Genomic DNA, 16,586 nt, shown 5'->3' on the forward strand with positions numbered 1-16,586 from the left:
AAGGAGCGCTGATATATACTGTATCACCCGGCCCCTCTCCTGCGCTAATCACTAGTTCCCTGTGTAAGGAGCGCTGATATATACTGTATCACCCGGCTCCTCTCCTGTGCTAATCACTAGTTCCCTGTGTAAGGAGCGCTGATATATACTGTATCACCCGGCCCCTCTCCTGTGCTAATCACTAGTTCCCTGTGTAAGGAGCGCTGATATATACTGTATCACCCGGCCCCTCTCCTGTGCTAATCACTAGTTCCCTGTGTAAGGAGAGGAGCGCTGATATATACTGTATCACCCGGCCCCTCTCCTGTGCTAATCACTAGTACCCTGTGTAAGGAGAGGAGCGCTGATATATACTGTATCACCCGGCCCCTCTCCTGTGCTAATCACTAGTTCCCTGTGTAAGGAGCGCTGATATATACTGTATCACCCGGCCCCTCTCCTGTGCTAATCACTAGTTCCCTGTGTAAGGAGCGCTGATATATACTGTATCACCCGGCCCCTCTCCTGTGCTAATCACTAGTTCCCTGTGTAAGGAGAGGAGCGCTGATATATACTGTATCACCCGGCCCCTCTCCTGTGCTAATCACTAGTTCCCTGTGTAAGGAGCGCTGATATATACTGTATCACCCGGCCCCTCTCCTGTGCTAATCACTAGCTCCCTGTGTAAGGAGCGCTGATATATACTGTATCACCCGGCCCCTCTCCTGTGCTAGTCACTAGTTCCCTGTGTAAGGAGCGCTGATATATACTGTATCACCCGGCCCCTCTCCTGCGCTAATCACTAGTTCCCTGTGTAAGGAGCGCTGATATATACTGTATCACCCGGCCCCTCTCCTGCGCTAATCACTAGTTCCCTGTGTAAGGAGCGCTGATATATACTGTATCACCCGGCCCCTCTCCTGTGCTAATCACTAATTCCCTGTGTAAGGAGCGCTGATATATACTGTATCACCCGGACCCTCTCCTGTGCTAATCACTAGTTCCCTGTGTAAGGAGCGCTGATATATACTGTATCACCCGGCCCCTCTCCTGTGCTAATCACTAGTTCCCTGTGTAAGGAGCGCTGATATATACTGTATCACCCGGCCCCTCTCCTGTGCTAATCACTAGTTCCCTGTGTAAGGAGCGCTGCTATATACTGTATCACCCGGCCCCTCTCCTGTGCTAATCACTAGTTCCCTGTGTAAGGAGAGGAGCGCTGATATATACTGTATCACCCGGCCCCTCTCCTGTGCTAATCACTAGTTCCCTGTGTAAGGAGAGGAGCGCTGATATATACTGTATCACCCGGCCCCTCTCCTGTGCTAATCACTAGTTCCCTTTGTAAGGAGCGCTGATATATACTGTATCACCCGGACCCTCTCCTGTGCTAATCACTAGTTCCCTGTGTAAGGAGCGCTGATATATACTGTATCACCCGGCCCCTCTCCTGTGCTAATCCCTAGTTCCCTGTGTAAGGAGAGGAGCGCTGATATATACTGTATCACCCGGCCCCTCTCCTGTGCTAATCACTAGTTCCCTGTGTAAGGAGAGGAGCGCTGATATATACTGTATCACCCGGCCCCTCTCCTGTGCTAATCACTAGTTCCCTGTGTAAGGAGAGGAGCGCTGATATATACTGTATCACCCGGCCCCTCTCCTGTGCTAATCACTAGTTCCCTGTGTAAGGAGAGGAGCGCTGATATATACTGTATCACCCGGCCCCTCTCCTGTGCTAATCACTAGTTCCCTGTGTAAGGAGCGCTGATATATACTGTATCACCCGGCCCCTCTCCTGTGCTAATCACTAGCTCCCTGTGTAAGGAGCGCTGATATATACTGTATCACCCGGCCCCTCTCCTGTGCTAGTCACTAGTTCCCTGTGTAAGGAGCGCTGATATATACTGTATCACCCGGCCCCTCTCCTGCGCTAATCACTAGTTCCCTGTGTAAGGAGCGCTGATATATACTGTATCACCCGGCCCCTCTCCTGCGCTAATCACTAGTTCCCTGTGTAAGGAGCGCTGATATATACTGTATCACCCGGCCCCTCTCCTGTGCTAATCACTAATTCCCTGTGTAAGGAGCGCTGATATATACTGTATCACCCGGCCCCTCTCCTGTGCTAATCACTAGTTCCCTGTGTAAGGAGCGCTGATATATACTGTATCACCCGGCCCCTCTCCTGTGCTAATCACTAGTTCCCTGTGTAAGGAGCGCTGATATATACTGTATCACCCGGCCCCTCTCCTGTGCTAATCACTAGTTCCCTGTGTAAGGAGCGCTGATATATACTGTATCACCCGGCCCCTCTCCTGTGCTAATCACTAGTTCCCTGTGTAAGGAGAGGAGCGCTGATATATACTGTATCACCCGGCCCCTCTCCTGTGCTAATCACTAGTTCCCTGTGTAAGGAGCGCTGATATATACTGTATCACCCGGCCCCTCTCCTGTGCTAATCACTAGTTCCCTGTGTAAGGAGAGGAGCGCTGATATATACTGTATCACCCGGCCCCTCTCCTGTGCTAATCACTAGTTCCCTGTGTAAGGAGAGGAGCGCTGATATATACTGTATCACCCGGCCCCTCTCCTGTGCTAATCACTAGTTCCCTTTGTAAGGAGCGCTGATATATACTGTATCACCCGGACCCTCTCCTGTGCTAATCACTAGTTCCCTGTGTAAGGAGCGCTGATATATACTGTATCACCCGGCCCCTCTCCTGTGCTAATCCCTAGTTCCCTGTGTAAGGAGAGGAGCGCTGATATATACTGTATCACCCGGCCCCTCTCCTGTGCTAATCACTAGTTCCCTGTGTAAGGAGCGCTGATATATACTGTATCACCCGGCCCCTCTCCTGTGCTAATCACTAGTTCCCTGTGTAAGGAGCGCTGATATATACTGTATCACCCGGCCCCTCTCCTGTGCTAATCACTAGTTCCCTGTGTAAGGAGAGGAGCGCTGATATATACTGTATCACCCGGCCCCTCTCCTGTGCTAATCACTAGTTCCCTGTGTAAGGAGCGCTGATATATACTGTATCACCCGGCCCCTCTCCTGTGCTAATCACTAGTTCCCTGTGTAAGGAGCGCTGCTATATACTGTATCACCCGGCCCCTCTCCTGTGCTAATCACTAGTTCCCTGTGTAAGGAGCGCTGATATATACTGTATCACCCGGCCCCTCTCCTGTGCTAATCACTAGTTCCCTGTGTAAGGAGAGGAGCGCTGATATATACTGTATCACCCGGCCCCTCTCCTGTGCTAATCACTAGTTCCCTGTGTAAGGAGAGGAGCGCTGATATATACTGTATCACCCGGCCCCTCTCCTGTGCTAATCACTAGTTCCCTGTGTAAGGAGCGCTGCTATATACTGTATCACCCGGCCCCTCTCCTGTGCTAATCACTAGTTCCCTGTGTAAGGAGAGGAGCGCTGATATATACTGTATCACCCGGCCCCTCTCCTGTGCTAATCACTAGTTCCCTGTGTAAGGAGCGCTGCTATATACTGTATCACCCGGCCCCTCTCCTGCGCTAATCACTAGTTCCCTGTGTAAGGAGCGCTGATATATACTGTATCACCCGGCCCCTCTCCTGCGCTAATCACTAGTTCCCTATGTAAGGAGCGCTGATATATACTGTATCACCCGGCCCCTCTCCTGTGCTAATCACTAGTTCCCTGTGTAAGGAGCGCTGATATATACTGTATCACCCGGCCCCTCTCCTGTGCTAATCCCTAGTTCCCTGTGTAAGGAGAGGAGCGCTGATATATACTGTATCACCCGGCCCCTCTCCTGTGCTAATCACTAGTTCCCTGTGTAAGGAGCGCTGCTATATACTGTATCACCCGGCCCCTCTCCTGTGCTAATCACTAGTTCCCTATGTAAGGAGCGCTGATATATACTGTATCACCCGGCCCCTCTCCTGTGCTAATCACTAGTTCCCTGTGTAAGGAGCGCTGCTATATACTGTATCACCCGGCCCCTCTCCTGTGCTAATCACTAGTTCCCTGTGTAAGGAGCGCTGATATATACTGTATCACCCGGCCCCTCTCCTGTGCTAATCACTAGTTCCCTGTGTAAGGAGCGCTGATATATACTGTATCACCCGGCCCCTCTCCTGTGCTAATCACTAGTTCCCTGTGTAAGGAGAGGAGCGCTGATATATACTGTATCACCCGGCCCCTCTCCTGTGCTAATCACTAGTTCCCTGTGTAAGGAGAGGAGCGCTGATATATACTGTATCACCCGGCCCCTCTCCTGTGCTAATCACTAGTTCCCTGTGTAAGGAGAGGAGCGCTGATATATACTGTATCACCCGGCCCCTCTCCTGTGCTAATCACTAGTTCCCTGTGTAAGGAGAGGAGCGCTGATATATACTGTATCACCCGGCCCCTCTCCTGTGCTAATCACTAGTTCCCTGTGTAAGGAGCGCTGATATATACTGTATCACCCGGCCCCTCTCCTGTGCTAATCACTAGTTCCCTGTGTAAGGAGCGCTGATATATACTGTATCACCCGGCCCCTCTCCTGTGCTAATCACTAGTTCCCTGTGTAAGGAGCGCTGATATATACTGTATCACCCGGCCCCTCTCCTGTGCTAATCACTAGTTCCCTGTGTAAGGAGCGCTGATATATACTGTATCACCCGGCCCCTCTCCTGTGCTAATCACTAGTTCCCTGTGTAAGGAGCGCTGATATATACTGTATCACCCGGCCCCTCTCCTGTGCTAATCACTAGTTCCCTGTGTGAGGAGAGGAGCGCTGATATATACTGTATCACCCGGCCCCTCTCCTGTGCTAATCACTAGTTCCCTGTGTAAGGAGCGCTGATATATACTGTATCACCCGGCCCCTCTCCTGTGCTAATCACTAGTTCCCTGTGTAAGGAGCGCTGATATATACTGTATCACCCGGCCCCTCTCCTGTGCTAATCACTAGTTCCCTGTGTAAGGAGCGCTGATATATACTGTATCACCCGGCCCCTCTCCTGTGCTAATCACTAGTTCCCTGTGTAAGGAGCGCTGATATATACTGTATCACCCGGCCCCTCTCCTGTGCTAATCACTAGTTCCCTGTGTAAGGAGCGCTGATATATACTGTATCACCCGGCCCCTCTCCTGTGCTAATCACTAGTTCCCTGTGTAAGGAGCGCTGATATATACTGTATCACCCGGCCCCTCTCCTGTGCTAATCACTAGTTCCCTGTGTAAGGAGAGGAGCGCTGATATATACTGTATCACCCGGCCCCTTTCCTGTGCTAATCACTAGTTCCCTGTGTAAGGAGAGGAGCGCTGATATATACTGTATCACCCGGCCCCTCTCCTGTGCTAATCACTAGTTCCCTGTGTAAGGAGCGCTGATATATACTGTATCACCCGGCCCCTCTCCTGTGCTAATCACTAGTTCCCTGTGTAAGGAGCGCTGATATATACTGTATCACCCGGCCCCTCTCCTGCGCTAATCACTAGTTCCCTGTGTAAGGAGAGGAGCGCTGCTATATACTGTATCACCCGGCCCCTCTCCTGCGCTAATCACTAGTTCCCTGTGTAAGCAGCGCTGATATATACTGTATCACCCGGCCCCTCTCCTGTGCTAATCACTAGTTCCCTGTGTAAGGAGCGCTGATATATACTGTATCACCCGGCCCCTCTCCTGTGCTAATCCCTAGTTCCCTGTGTAAGGAGAGGAGCGCTGATATATACTGTATCACCCGGCCCCTCTCCTGTGCTAATCACTAGTTCCCTGTGTAAGGAGCGCTGATATATACTGTATCACCCGGCCCCTCTCCTGTGCTAATCACTAGTTCCCTGTGTAAGGAGCGCTGATATATACTGTATCACCCGGCCCCTCTCCTGTGCTAATCACTAGTTCCCTGTGTAAGGAGCGCTGATATATACTGTATCACCCGGCCCCTCTCCTGTGCTAATCACTAGCTCCCTGTGTAAGGAGCGCTGATATATACTGTATCACCCGGCCCCTCTCCTGTGCTAATCACTAGTTCCCTGTGTAAGGAGCGCTGATATATACTGTATCACCCGGCCCCTCTCCTGTGCTAATCACTAGTTCTCTGTGTAAGGAGCGCTGCTATATACTGTATCACCCGGCCCCTCTCCTGTGCTAATCACTAGTTCTCTGTGTAAGGAGCGCTGCTATATACTGTATCACCCGGCTCCTCTCCTGTGCTAATCACTAGTTCCCTGTGTAAGGAGCGCTGATATATACTGTATCACCCGGCCCCTCTCCTGTGCTAATCACTAGTTCCCTGTGTAAGGAGAGGAGCGCTGCTATATACTGTATCACCCGGCCCCTCTCCTGTGCTAATCACTAGTTCCCTGTGTAAGGAGCGCTGCTATATACTGTATCACCCGGCCCCTCTCCTGTGCTAATCACTAGTTCCCTGTGTAAGGAGAGGAGCGCTGATATATACTGTATCACCCGGCCCCTCTCCTGTGCTAATCACTAGTTCCCTGTGTAAGGAGCGCTGATATATACTGTATCACCCGGCCCCTCTCCTGTGCTAATCACTAGTTCCCTGTGTAAGGAGAGGAGCGCTGATATATACTGTATCACCCGGCCCCTCTCCTGTGCTAATCACTAGTTCCCTGTGTAAGGAGCGCTGATATATACTGTATCACCCGGCCCCTCTCCTGTGCTAATCACTAGTTCCCTGTGTAAGGAGCGCTGATATATACTGTATCACCCGGCCCCTCTCCTGTGCTAATCACTAGTTCCCTGTGTAAGGAGCGCTGATATAAACTGTATTACCCGGCTCCTCTCCTGTGCTAATCACTAGTTCCCTGTGTAAGGAGCGCTGATATATACTGTATCACCCGGCCCCTCTCCTGTGCTAATCACTAGTTCCCTGTGTAAGGAGCGCTGATATATACTGTATCACCCGGCCCCTCTCCTGTGCTAATCACTAGTTCCCTGTGTAAGGAGCGCTGATATATACTGTATCACCCGGCCCCTCTCCTGTGCTAATCACTAGTTCCCTGTGTAAGGAGCGCTGATATATACTGTATCACCCGCCCCTCTCCTGTGCTAATCACTAGTTCCCTGTGTAAGGAGCGCTGATATATACTGTATCACCCGGCCCCTCTCCTGTGCTAATCACTAGCTCCCTGTGTAAGGAGCGCTGATATATACTGTATCACCCGGCCCCTCTCCTGTGCTAATCACTAGTTCCCTGTGTAAGGAGAGGAGCGCTGATATATACTGTATCACCCGGCCCCTCTCCTGTGCTAATCACTAGTTCTCTGTGTAAGGAGAGGAGCGCTGATATATACTGTATCGCCCGGCCCCTCTCCTGTGCTAATCACTAGTTCCCTGTGTAAGGAGCGCTGATATATACTGTATCACCCGGCCCCTCTCCTGTGCTAATCACTAGTTCCCTGTGTAAGGAGTGCTGATATATACTGTATCACCCGGCCCCTCTCCTGTGCTAATCACTAGTTCCCTGTGTAAGGAGCGCTGATATATACTGTATCACCCGCCCCTCTCCTGTGCTAATCACTAGTTCCCTGTGTAAGGAGAGGAGCGCTGATATATACTGTATCACCCGGCCCCTCTCCTGTGCTAATCACTAGTTCCCTGTGTAAGGAGCGCTGATATATACTGTATCACCCGGCCCCTCTCCTGTGCTAATCACTAGTTCCCTGTGTAAGGAGAGGAGCGCTGATATATACTGTATCACCCGGCCCCTCTCCTGTGCTAATCACTAGTTCCCTGTGTAAGGAGCGCTGATATATACTGTATCACCCGGCCCCTCTCCTGTGCTAATCACTAGTTCCCTGTGTAAGGAGAGGAGCGCTGATATATACTGTATCACCTGGCCCCTCTCCTGTGCTAATCACTAGTTCCCTGTGTAAGGAGCGCTGATATATACTGTATCACCCGCCCCTCTCCTGTGCTAATCACTAGTTCCCTGTGTAAGGAGCGCTGATAGATACTGTATCACCCGGCTCCTCTCCTGTGCTAATCACTAGTTCCCTGTGTAAGGAGAGGAGCGCTGATATATACTGTATCACCCGCCCCTCTCCTGTGCTAATCACTAGTTCCCTGTGTAAGGAGCGCTGATATATACTGTATCACCCGGCCCCTCTCCTGTGCTAATCACTAGTTCCTGTGTAAGGAGCGCTGATATATACTGTATCACCCGGCCCCTCTCCTGTGCTAATCACTAGTTCCCTGTGTAAGGAGAGGAGCGCTGATATATACTGTATCACCCGGACCCTCTCCTGTGCTAATCACTAGTTCCCTGTGTAAGGAGCGCTGATATATACTGTATCACCCGGCCCCTCTCCTGTGCTAATCACTAGTTCCCTGTGTAAGGAGCGCTGATATATACTGTATCACCCGGCCCCTCTCCTGTGCTAATCACTAGTTCCCTGTGTAAGGAGAGGAGCGCTGATATATACTGTATCACCCGGCCCCTCTCCTGTGCTAATCACTAGTTCCCTGTGTAAGGAGCGCTGATATATACTGTATCACCCGGCCCCTCTCCTGTGCTAATCACTAGTTCCCTGTGTAAGGAGCGCTGATATATACTGTATCACCCGGCCCCTCTCCTGTGCTAATCACTAGCTCCCTGTGTAAGGAGAGGAGCGCTGATATATACTGTATCACCCGGCCCCTCTCCTGTGCTAATCACTAGTTCCCTGTGTAAGGAGCGCTGATATATACTGTATCACCCGGCCCCTCTCCTGTGCTAATCACTAGTTCTCTGTGTAAGGAGCGCTGCTATATACTGTATCACCCGGCCCCTCTCCTGTGCTAATCACTAGTTCCCTGTGTAAGGAGAGGAGCGCTGCTATATACTGTATCACCCGGCCCCTCTCCTGTGCTAATCACTAGTTCCCTGTGTAAGGAGCGCTGATATATACTGTATCACCCGGCCCCTCTCCTGTGCTAATCACTAGTTCCCTGTGTAAGGAGAGGAGCGCTGATATATACTGTATCACCCGGCCCCTCTCCTGTGCTAATCACTAGTTCCCTGTGTAAGGAGCGCTGATATATACTGTATCACCCGGCCCCTCCCCTGTGCTAATCACTAGTTCCCTGTGTAAGGAGCGCTGATATATACTGTATCACCCGGCCCCTCTCCTGTGCTAATCACTAGTTCCCTGTGTAAGGAGCGCTGATATATACTGTATCACCCGGCCCCTCTCCTGTGCTAATCACTAGTTCCCTGTGTAAGGAGAGGAGCGCTGATATATACTGTATCACCCGGCCCCTCTCCTGTGCTAATCACTAGTTCCCTGTGTAAGGAGCGCTGATATATACTGTATCACCCGACCTCTCTCCTGTGCTAATCACTAGTTCCCTGTGTAAGGAGCGCTGATATATACTGTATCACCCGGCCCCTCTCCTGTGCTAATCACTAGTTCCCTGTGTAAGGAGCGCTGATATATACTGTATCACCCGGCCCCTCTCCTGTGCTAATCACTAGTTCCCTGTGTAAGGAGCGCTGATATATACTGTATCACCCGGCCCCTCTCCTGCGCTAATCACTAGTTCCCTGTGTAAGGAGCGCTGCTATATACTGTATCACCCGGCCCCTCTCCTGTGCTAATCACTAGTTCCCTGTGTAAGGAGCGCTGATATATACTGTATCACCCGGCCCCTCTCCTGTGCTAATCACTAGTTCCCTGTGTAAGGAGTGCTGATATATACTGTATCACCCGGCCCCTCTCCTGTGCTAATCACTAGTTCCCTGTGTAAGGAGCGCTGATATATACTGTATCACCCGCCCCTCTCCTGTGCTAATCACTAGTTCCCTGTGTAAGGAGAGGAGCGCTGATATATACTGTATCACCCGGCCCCTCTCCTGTGCTAATCACTAGTTCCCTGTGTAAGGAGCGCTGATATATACTGTATCACCCGGCCCCTCTCCTGTGCTAATCACTAGTTCCCTGTGTAAGGAGAGGAGCGCTGATATATACTGTATCACCTGGCCCCTCTCCTGTGCTAATCACTAGTTCCCTGTGTAAGGAGAGGAGCGCTGATATATACTGTATCACCCGCCCCTCTCCTGTGCTAATCACTAGTTCCCTGTGTAAGGAGAGGAGCGCTGATATATACTGTATCACCCGCCCCTCTCCTGTGCTAATCACTAGTTCCTTGTGTAAGGAGCGCTGATATATACTGTATCACCCGGCCCCTCTCCTGTGCTAATCACTAGCTCCCTGTGTAAGGAGTGCTGATATATACTGTATCACCCGGCCCCTCTCCTGTGCTAATCACTAGTTCCCTGTGTAAGGAGCGCTGATATATACTGTATCACCCGGCCCCTCTCCTGTGCTAATCCCTAGTTCCCTGTGTAAGGAGAGGAGCGCTGATATATACTGTATCACCCGGCCCCTCTCCTGTGCTAATCACTAGTTCCCTGTGTAAGGAGCGCTGATATATATTGTATCACCCGGCCCCTCTCCTGTGCTAATCACTAGTTCCCTGTGGAAGGAGAGGAGCGCTGATATATACTGTATCACCCGGCCCCTCTCCTGTGCTAATCACTAGTTCCCTGTGTAAGGAGCGCTGATATATACTGTATCACCCGGCCCCTCTCCTGCGCTAATCACTAGTTCCCTGTGTAAGGAGCGCTGCTATATACTGTATCACCCGGCCCCTCTCCTGTGCTAATCACTAGTTCCCTGTGTAATGAGCGCTGATATATACTGTATCACCCGGCCCCTCTCCTGTGCTAATCACTAGTTCCCTGTGTAAGGAGTGCTGATATATACTGTATCACCCGGCCCCTCTCCTGTCCTAATCACTAGTTCCCTGTGTAAGGAGCGCTGATACATACTGTATCACCCGCCCCTCTCCTGTGCTAATCACTAGTTCCCTGTGTAAGGAGAGGAGCGCTGATATATACTGTATCACCCGGCCCCTCTCCTGTGCTAATCACTAGTTCCCTGTGTAAGGAGCGCTGATATATACTGTATCACCCGGCCCCTCTCCTGTGCTAATCACTAGTTCCCTGTGTAAGAGAGGAGCGCTGATATATACTGTATCACCCGGCCCCTCTCCTGTGCTAATCACTAGTTCCCTGTGTAAGGAGCGCTGATATATACTGTATCACCCGCCCCTCTCCTGTGCTAATCACTAGTTCCCTGTGTAAGGAGCGCTGATAGATACTGTATCACCCGGCTCCTCTCCTGTGCTAATCACTAGTTCCCTGTGTAAGAGAGGAGCGCTGATATATACTGTATCACCCGGCCCCTCTCCTGTGCTAATCACTAGTTCCCTGTGTAAGGAGCGCTGATATATACTGTATCACCCGCCCCTCTCCTGTGCTAATCACTAGTTCCCTGTGTAAGGAGCGCTGATAGATACTGTATCACCCGGCTCCTCTCCTGTGCTAATCACTAGTTCCCTGTGTAAGGAGAGGAGCGCTGATATATACTGTATCACCCGCCCCTCTCCTGTGCTAATCACTAGTTCCCTGTGTAAGGAGCGCTGATATATACTGTATCACCCGGCCCCTCCCTGTGCTAATCACTAGTTCCCTGTGTAAGGAGCGCTGATATATACTGTATCACCCGGCCCCTCTCCTGTGCTAATCACTAGTTCCCTGTGTAAGGAGAGGAGCGCTGATATATACTGTATCACCCGACCCCTCTCCTGTGCTAATCACTAGTTCCCTGTGTAAGGAGCGCTGATATATACTGTATCACCCGGCCCCTCTCCTGTGCTAATCACTAGTTCCCTGTGTAAGGAGCGCTGATATATACTGTATCACCCGGCCCCTCTCCTGTGCTAATCACTAGTTCCCTGTGTAAGGAGCGCTGATATATACTGTATCACCCGGCCCCTCTCCTGCGCTAATCACTAGTTCCCTGTGTAAGGAGCGCTGCTATATACTGTATCACCCGGCCCTTCTCCTGTGCTAATCACTAGTTCCCTGTGTAAGGAGCGCTGATATATACTGTATCACCCGGCCCCTCTCCTGTGCTAATCACTAGTTCCCTGTGTAAGGAGTGCTGATATATACTGTATCACCCGGCCCCTCTCCTGTGCTAATCACTAGTTCCCTGTGTAAGGAGCGCTGATATATACTGTATCACCCGCCCCTCTCCTGTGCTAATCACTAGTTCCCTGTGTAAGGAGAGGAGCGCTGATATATACTGTATCACCCGGCCCCTCTCCTGTGCTAATCACTAGTTCCCTGTGTAAGGAGCGCTGATATATACTGTATCACCCGGCCCCTCTCCTGTGCTAATCACTAGTTCCCTGTGTAAGGAGAGGAGCGCTGATATATACTGTATCACCTGGCCCCTCTCCTGTGCTAATCACTAGTTCCCTGTGTAAGGAGCGCTGATATATACTGTATCACCCGCCCCTCTCCTGTGCTAATCACTAGTTCCCTGTGTAAGGAGCGCTGATAGATACTGTATCACCCGGCTCCTCTCCTGTGCTAATCACTAGTTCCCTGTGTAAGGAGAGGAGCGCTGATATATACTGTATCACCCGCCCCTCTCCTGTGCTAATCACTAGTTCCCTGTGTAAGGAGCGCTGATATATACTGTATCACCCGGCCCCTCTCCTGTGCTAATCACTAGTTCCCTGTGTAAGGAGCGCTGATATATACTGTATCACCCGGCCCCTCTCCTGTGCTAATCACTAGTTCCCTGTGTAAGGAGAGGAGCGCTGATATATACTGTATCACCCGGACCCTCTCCTGTGCTAATCACTAGTTCCTTGTGTAAGGAGCGCTGATATATACTGTATCACCCGGCCCCTCTCCTGTGCTAATCACTAGCTCCCTGTGTAAGGAGTGCTGATATATACTGTATCACCCGGCCCCTCTCCTGTGCTAATCACTAGTTCCCTGTGTAAGGAGCGCTGATATATACTGTATCACCCGGCCCCTCTCCTGTGCTAATCCTAGTTCCCTGTGTAAGGAGAGGAGCGCTGATATATACTGTATCACCCGGCCCCTCTCCTGTGCTAATCACTAGTTCCCTGTGTAAGGAGCGCTGATATATACTGTATCACCCGGCCCCTCTCCTGTGCTAATCACTAGTTCCCTGTGGAAGGAGAGGAGCGCTGATATATACTGTATCACCCGGCCCCTCTCCTGTGCTAATCACTAGTTCCCTGTGTAAGGAGCGCTGATATATACTGTATCACCCGGCCCTCTCCTGCGCTAATCACTAGTTCCCTGTGTAAGGAGCGCTGCTATATACTGTATCACCCGGCCCCTCTCCTGTGCTAATCACTAGTTCCCTGTGTAAAGAGCGCTGATATATACTGTATCACCCGGCCCCTCTCCTGTGCTAATCACTAGTTCCCTGTGTAAGGAGGCTGATATATACTGTATCACCCGGCCCCTCTCCTGTGCTAATCACTAGTTCCCTGTGTAAGGAGCGCTGATATATACTGTATCACCCGCCCCTCTCCTGTGCTAATCACTAGTTCCCTGTGTAAGGAGAGGAGCGCTGATATATACTGTATCACCCGGCCCCTCTCCTGTGCTAATCACTAGTTCCCTGTGTAAGGAGCGCTGATATATACTGTATCACCCGGCCCCTCTCCTGTGCTAATCACTAGTTCCTGTGTAAGGAGCGCTGATATATACTGTATCACCCGCCCCTCTCCTGTGCTAATCACTAGTTCCCTGTGTAAGGAGCGCTGATAGATACTGTATCACCGGCCTCCTCTCCTGTGCTAATCACTAGTTCCCTGTGTAAGGAGAGGAGCGCTGATATATACTGTATCACCCGGCCCCTCTCCTGTGCTAATCACTAGTTCCCTGTGTAAGGAGCGCTGATATATACTGTATCACCCGCCCCTCTCCTGTGCTAATCACTAGTTCCCTGTGTAAGGAGCGCTGATAGATACTGTATCACCCGGCTCCTCTCCTGTGCTAATCACTAGTTCCCTGTGTAAGGAGAGGAGCGCTGATATATACTGTATCACCCGCCCCTCTCCTGTGCTAATCACTAGTTCCCTGTGTAAGGAGCGCTGATATATACTGTATCACCCGGCCCCTCTCCTGTGCTAATCACTAGTTCCTGTGTAAGGAGCGCTGATATATACTGTATCACCCGGCCCCTCTCCTGTGCTAATCACTAGTTCCCTGTGTAAGGAGCGCTGATATATACTGTATCACCCGGCCCCTCTCCTGTGCTAATCACTAGTTCCCTGTGTAAGGAGAGGAGCGCTGATATATACTGTATCACCCGGCCCCTCTCCTGTGCTAATCACTAGTTCCCTGTGTAAGGAGCGCTGATATATATACTGTATCACCCGGCCCCTCTCCTGTGCTAATCACTGGTTCCCTGTGTAAGGAGAGGAGCGCTGATATATACTGTATCACCCGGCCCCTCTCCTGTGCTAATCACTAGTTCCCTGTGTAAGGAGCGCTGATATATACTGTATCACCCGGCCCCTCCCCTGTGCTAATCACTAGTTCCCTGTGTAAGGAGCGCTGATATATACTGTATCACCCGGCCCCTCTCCTGTGCTCATCACTAGTTCCCTGTGTAAGGAGCGCTGATATATACTGTATCACCCGGCCCCTCTCCTGTGCTAATCACTAGTTCCCTGTGTAAGGAGAGCGCTGATATATACTGTATCACCCGGCCCCTCTCCTGTGCTAATCACTAGTTCCCTGTGTAAGGAGCGCTGATATATACTGTATCACCGGCCCTCTCCTGTGCTAATCACTAGTTCCCTGTGTAAGGAGCGCTGATATACTGTATCACCCGGCCCCTCTCCTGTGCTAATCACTAGTTCCCTGTGTAAGGAGCGCTGATATATACTGTATCACCCGGCCCCTCTCCTGTGCTAATCACTAGTTCCCTGTGTAAGGAGCGCTGATATATACTGTATCACCCGGCCCCTCTCCTGTGCTAATCACTAGTTCCCTGTGTAAGGAGGAGCGCTGATATATACTGTATCACCCGGCCCTCTCCTGTGCTAATCACTAGTTCCCTGTGTAAGGAGAGAGCGCTGATATATACTGTATCACCCGGCCCCTCTCCTGTGCTAATCACTAGTTCCCTGTGTAAGGAGCGCTGATATATACTGTATCACCCGGCCCCTCTCCTGTGCTAATCACTAGTTCCCTGTGTAAGGAGAGGAGCGCTGATATATACTGTATCACCCGGCCCCTCTCCTGTGCTAATCACTAGTTCCCTGTGTAAGGAGCGCTGATATATACTGTATCACCCGGCCCCTCTCCTGTGCTAATCACTAGTTCCCTGTGTAAGGAGCGCTGATATATACTGTATCACCCGGCCCCTCTCCTGTGCTAATCACTAGTTCCCTGTGTAAGGAGCGCTGATATATACTGTATCACCCGGCCCCTCTCCTGTGCTAATCACTAGTTCCCTGTGTAAGGAGCGCTGATATATACTGTATCACCCGGCCCCTCTCCTGTGCTAATCACTAGTTCCCTGTGTAAGGAGCGCTGATATATACTGTATCACCCGGCCCCTCTCCTGTGCTAATCACTAGTTCCCTGTGTAAGGAGCGCTGATATATACTGTATCACCCGGCCCCTCTCCTGTGCTAATCACTAGTTCCCTGTGTAAGGAGCGCTGATATATACTGTATCACCCGGCCCCTCTCCTGTGCTAATCACTAGTTCCCTGTGTAAGGAGCGCTGATATATACTGTATCACCCGGCCCCTCTCCTGTGCTAATCACTAGTTCCCTGTGTAAGGAGCGCTGATATATACTGTATCACCCGGCCCCTCTCCTGTGCTAATCACTAGTTCCCCTGTGTAAGGAGCGCTGATATATACTGTATCACCCGGCCCCTCTCCTGTGCTAATCACTAGTTCCCTGTGTAAGGAGCGCTGATATATACTGTATCACCCGGCCCCTCTCCTGTGCTAATCACTAGTTCCCTGTGTAGAGGAGCGCTGATATATACTGTATCACCCGGCCCCTCTCCTGTGCTAATCACTAGTTCCCTGTGTAAGGAGCGCTGATATATACTGTATCACCCGGCCCCTCTCCTGTGCTATCACTAGTTCCCTGTGTAAGGAGCGCTGATATATACTGCTATCACCCGGCCCCTCTCCTGTGCTATCACTAGTTCCTGAGTAAGGAGCGCTGATATATACTGTATCACCCGGCCCCTCTCCTGTGCTAATCACTAGTTCCCTGTGTAAGGAGCGCTGATATATACTGTATCACCCGGCCCCTCTCCTGTGCTAATCACTAGTTCCCTGTGTAAGGAGCGCTGATATATACTGTATCACCCGGCCCCCTCTCCTGTGCTAATCACTAGTTCCCTGTGTAAGGAGCGCTGATATATACTGTATCACCCGGCCCCTCTCCTGTGCTAATCACTAGTTCCCTGTGTAAGGAGCGCTGATATATACTGTATCACCCGGCCCCTCTCCTGTGCTAATCACTAGTTCCCTGTGTAAGGAGCGCTGATATATACTGTATCACCCGGCCCCTCTCCTGTGCTAATCACTAGTTCCCTGTGTAAGAGCGCTGATATATACTGTATCACCCGGCCCCTCTCCTGTGCTAATCACTAGTTCCCTGTGTAAGGAAGGAGCGCTGATATATACTGTATCACCCGGCCCCTCTCCTGTGCTAATCACTAGTTCCCTGTGTAAGGAGCGCTGATATATACTGTATCACC

At 51.0% G+C, this 16,586-nt stretch overlaps 1 protein-coding gene across 1 annotated transcript in view; it reads right to left on the minus strand.

Annotated features, from left to right (window-relative positions):
* Positions 1 to 16,586, minus strand: part of LOC142485328 (tRNA N(3)-cytidine methyltransferase METTL2-like) — a 38,291-nt gene that overhangs the window by 1,339 nt on the left and 20,366 nt on the right. The gene's annotated exons all lie outside the window — the stretch shown is intronic.

Source organism: Ascaphus truei, unplaced genomic scaffold, assembly GCF_040206685.1.
Source record: "Ascaphus truei isolate aAscTru1 unplaced genomic scaffold, aAscTru1.hap1 HAP1_SCAFFOLD_559, whole genome shotgun sequence".
NCBI lineage: Eukaryota > Metazoa > Chordata > Amphibia > Anura > Ascaphidae > Ascaphus > Ascaphus truei.